Source organism: Silene latifolia, chromosome Y, assembly GCF_048544455.1.
Source record: "Silene latifolia isolate original U9 population chromosome Y, ASM4854445v1, whole genome shotgun sequence".
In the NCBI taxonomy this organism is placed as follows: domain Eukaryota; kingdom Viridiplantae; phylum Streptophyta; class Magnoliopsida; order Caryophyllales; family Caryophyllaceae; genus Silene; species Silene latifolia.
The window spans coordinates 29,511,971-29,517,087 of NC_133538.1; the positions used below are offsets into that span (position 1 = coordinate 29,511,971).

The 5,117-nt window shown below is 35.1% G+C and overlaps 1 non-coding gene across 1 annotated transcript; it reads right to left on the bottom strand.

The window, feature by feature from the left end:
• Positions 1 to 4,108: 4,108 nt before the first annotated feature.
• On the bottom strand, positions 4,109 to 4,216 carry LOC141634658 (small nucleolar RNA R71). Its single transcript, XR_012539384.1, has one exon. It is a non-coding gene; the product is annotated as a small nucleolar RNA R71 (small nucleolar RNA).
• Between the last annotated feature and the right edge of the window lie 901 nt (positions 4,217 to 5,117).

The following is a 5,117-nucleotide window of genomic DNA, read 5'->3' on the forward strand; positions in this document are numbered from 1 at the left end:
TACATTCTAATTTCAAAACCCAAAACTAAAATAAAGGAGATTCGAGATCTCATAATTACATACGAAATCATGTTTCCTTCAATACGAAAACATAATTTGACTAAGGCCACACTAAGTATTACAAAATACAACCGATTGCAAAAATAAATACGTAAATAAAATTCATTCATTCGATTCATTCAACAAAAATAAAAACATCAAATAAAATAAATTAAACATACATAATACAATACATTAATTATGTTGATTAATTTATCCAAACCACCTATTTAATTTAAATTAAGTGACAATTCCGCAATTTAATCACATTAATTGCATATTAATCCATATTAAACTTGTAATATGAATTCTATCCGTCTAAATTTTAAACCGCTTTAAAATTACTCGGTATCTTTAAATTGTGAACCGATTCACAATAACTAATTGCCCAAAATAAAAAAAAATAAAATCCCCCTTTTTTTTTGTCTCGGCAAAAAAAATAAAACAAAATTTTTTATTTTTTTTTGTTTTTATATCACGGCCGAAATAAAAAACAGCCAACTACCTTTTGTTTGCTTTCTATTCGGCAATTACGAAACCCAAAAAAAAAACATTCCATAAATTTTCTTTCGGCTATATGGCAAAAAAAAAACAAGAAAACAAAACTTTCCTTTTATTTTTTTTTCTTTCTAATTCTCGATTTACCAAAAACAAAAACAATTTTTTTTTTCTCGGCAAACCCTAAAATCGTCCCCCTTTTTTTCTTTTCTTTTTGCGGCAATATGCCCTAAAACAAGATTTGATGCCTAAATTGTTTACCTTTGCTATTAGAACATGATTAGCATATGAAATAATAAACATGATCAATTTATATGCCAAAAACTATATAGCAAAAACAATCTTTTTATCATAAACATGACTATTCCATTTAATTTTAACTTAATCTGCATTAAATCAAAAACTACCAATTATTCATATGATAATTTTAACTGATTATAAACTATTATATGAAAAATAGAATGGAAAAATATCATCAAACAGAAAGAAAAAAACGACACAAAAAAAATTTTCGAACCACAAAAAAATTCGAAACCCTAATTTTTTTCTCGAAAATCCTATTGTTCACATACAAATTTTATGAAAATCATCAAAATTAAAATCGTAGCCTAATGCTCTGATACCACTTGTGAGAAATAAATCTGTATACTTCCCTTAAACTAGAAGGATTATAACGATTTAATAAAGATGATCTAAGGTCATAAAATAAAATACATAAACATAAGTAAAAAGATTTAGAATTAACATTCGGTCCTAGCAAATATGGCCTAAGAACAATATCAAAATTGATATTCGCCTATTAGTTGCACCCAAGACGATCTGAGATATGCCCTTTGATTATGCTAGAAATCAATCTAAAATTTTCTGTAAAATTTAATTGTCTTTGTGTTCTTGTGATATGAAAGAGGAGGCTAGGTCAAGAAAAAGCATTAGAGTAGAAATAATTCTCTCCCTTTCTTTTTATACAGACCGAAACTTGAAGTCAATTAAGAAAAGGAAAACTTTCCCTAATTTCGGCCAAGTGAACCGAAATAAGGAGTATTTTTCTCCTTATTTTGGTCTTTCCAAAAATATATAAAGTGTGTTAAATTGTCATCTAGTGAGGATCGAACCCATGACCTCTTGGCTTGTGTACCCTCACTATTACCACTATGACACATTCAACTTGTTGATATTAAATACAACTGATTATATTTAACTACGAATTAACAGATTAATTCGTCCAAACTAACCTTATATAGATTTAATTTAAATATAACTTATTATATTTAATTTACGAATTGACAGTTAATTCGTCTCAACTTAATATTATTTAATTTTCATTAAATAATTATCTCATCAACACATTGACTAACTCTATAGTCATTTTGGGCATCAATGAAATTATATTTCTATAACCATATTTCTCAAACACGTCCTATAGGTGTGACCTTTAGGGACCAGTTGATCACCGCCATCTGTATGATAATAACGTCAAACTTTCTAGCAAGCCAACCGTTATTAGGTAAATGTTAATCAACTGATTAAATATACGAAGTATACCCTTGTGAACCTGTAAGAGATTTACAAATGTTATCACACTAATTTGTGGAGGACACCAGCTCCAACATCTAGAGTGCATTGTATGCCAAGTTTAAAGGTCATTATCGGACGCTTAGTGAGGCATTTATCACTAAGCATTGAATTCCATAAGCATTAACTGGAGGAATTAAGGAGAACGAGCTGGAAATCCACGACCCTGATCGGGCTTGGCGCCCCCAATCGGGGTTACCCTCCTCTATGCGCATACGTTTCAACTCCTAGCTCCCTATAAATAGAGAGCTAGGTCCGGCCTAATTACCATCCAATTTTCATCATACATTCTCATATTTCTTGTATTCTTTAGCACACAAAAATTCTCTCATAGTTTACATATTAGTTTTAATTTTCACTACAAAAATAATGCGGGAAACTGACGGAAATTCTGACGGAATTTCTAGACCTTCAGATAATTGGGGAAACAAAAAGATTAGTGTCAGAAATCCCGTCAGAATTCGTCACAGGTTACTGCCGCGTTAAAAAAAGCAACGGCGCCAATACATCCTAACGGAAGTTCCGTCAGACTTACACTATTACTGACGGAAATCCCGTCAGATGTCCTCTCACCTAAACAAGCCAAAAGTCAATTATTGATAGAATACTCCTGACGGAAATTCCAACAGGAAAGTCAACAGGATCCTGAAGGAATTTCCGTCAGGAGTTTTCTCTCAATTATTAGCGAAAAGCCAATAATTGAAAGGAAAATCCTGATGGAAAAACCGTCAAGATCCCGTGTTTTTGAACAGTCCTGGGGGAAATATTCATTGATTAAGTTTGTCTAGGGACTAGGGAAGCCATGCAATAACTAACATATGTAAAATGATAAATTAGGTTGATATAATATTGTCTAATTGTTTCCATCACATGTTTGTATCGTCACGATTAATCTTTGTTTAGAGGTCGTATTCATTGATAAAGTTTGTTAATTCGTTCGATAATTGGAGAGGCACGGAATCGGATTAGACTACGCATGTGTAGTTGGACGACCAAGTCAGAAACGAGAGTTTCTCTAGGACCCGGTCTATGGTTGATACTAATATCGATAGGTGGGTGTCTTTAAGCCTAAACAATTGACAATGTTAACATATCCGAGTTTAACATGAATATATATTTATAATTGCATGTGTGACCCGACTCCCCTAGACTCCTTTAATTATATAGTTTACATCGTTTCATTTGCTAGTTAACAAACCAACAAACAAACCAAACCAATCGTATTCGACCTTGATAGATGTCTACTCATAGCATTTCATAGCGCAATTACCGTCTCCTTGTGTTTGACCCCTATTACTACATTTATTTGTGTCTAAGGAAATTATCTTTGTTAGGTGTGCGACATCGCCTATCAAATTTTGGCGCCATTGCCGGGGAGCACAGTTTTATTGCGTTTAGATTTGTTGATTTCTATATTATTTTCTATTGTCTTGAGAAACACTTGTTCCTTGATACCGTTACTTATCATATTCTAGAGACGACATTTTTGGAAAGAAGTTAAAGAAGCCGCTTCTCCCGTGCATGTTGATAGTGCAAGAAAGTCTTAGTTAAACGATCTTAAAGCTCGTGAAGAGGAGAAGGTTTATAGTTCATCATCTCCACCACCACCACTATCTCCAACCAAAAAGATGGTGAAACTTTCCGATCATTACAAGCCCACCGTGGCTATGCTTCCGGCCAATATTACAACTACTCAAATTACCGCGCCGGAATTCGAGATCAAACCGACTTTCAATAGCCCTCTGGAGAGAAAGCAATTTGGGGGAAGTCCTTTGGAGGATCCCAATTTGCATGTGCAAAACTTTTGCGATTATTGCTCCATGATTCGGCAAACGGGCGTCACTCAAATCTAAATATGGGAAATACTTTTCCTTTTCTCTTTGAAAGACAAGGAAAAACATTGGATTAATAGCCTTGATCGCACCACCATGGGGATCACAAATTGGGAGACATTGGCTTTTGCGTTCTATCAAAAGTTTTTTCCACCGAAGAAAACTCAAACCTTGAGGAGCCAAATCACCGGATTCCGTGAACAAGCTGTTGAGAGCTTATATGAAGCTTGGGAGAGGTACAAGGAGCTACAAAGACAATGCCCACGTCATGGGTTGGATGCTTGGTTCCTCGCTATAACATTCTACAATGGATGTTGTGCCGAGTCCCGAAGGATTCTTGATTGCGCCAACAATGAGCGGTTTGATCAAATTGATGCCGATATTGCGCATGCCACAATCGAATCCACGGTAATCCATGACGCGCAATATGTCAATACCCAAAGTGTGCCACTCAAGGGTAAGGAGGAATCTACTGATAATCCCGTCTTGTTATCTCAAATTTCCTTACTCCAACAACAATTGGCGGAACAAGATGTTGGGGTTTCTCTTCAATAACTCAATGACGTGTCCTCTACTAGTCAAATCATTGTTAATGAAGGTTGCGGGGGTGCGGGTCATTATGCCACTCATTGCCAAGCTACTATGGAGGAGGTATACGCTTATCAAACTTTTAGACAAAATTTATATCCACCGGGTACATTTTCAAATACTTATAACACGAATTCAAGATTTCACCCGAATAAGTCTTATAAAAGTAATAATGTGCTGAACTCTCAACCTCAACCCCAACCACAATAACAAAATGCTTACATTGCACAAACACAAAAGTATAATTCCCCACCGGGTTATCAAAATCAAAAACAACAATAAAGGCCAATCCAACAAAATTACCAACAAAATCAAAGTCCACCACCTTAAATGGCCAACAAAACAACCAAGGAGGGGGTAACTTGAGGCCTTGGTAACGCAAAGGGCTAAGACCCAATCGGAAATGTTGGCTCAACTACAAAAGAGTGATCAATCTCACAATGCTGCAATCAAGATGTTAGAGAACCAAATGGCTCAACTAGCCTCATCAAGCTCTCAAAGGAAAACGGGTCAATCACCACCTCAAGGTGAGCAACCGCATGCTACCTTCGATGCCATCACCTTGAGAAGTAGTACGAAATATGATGA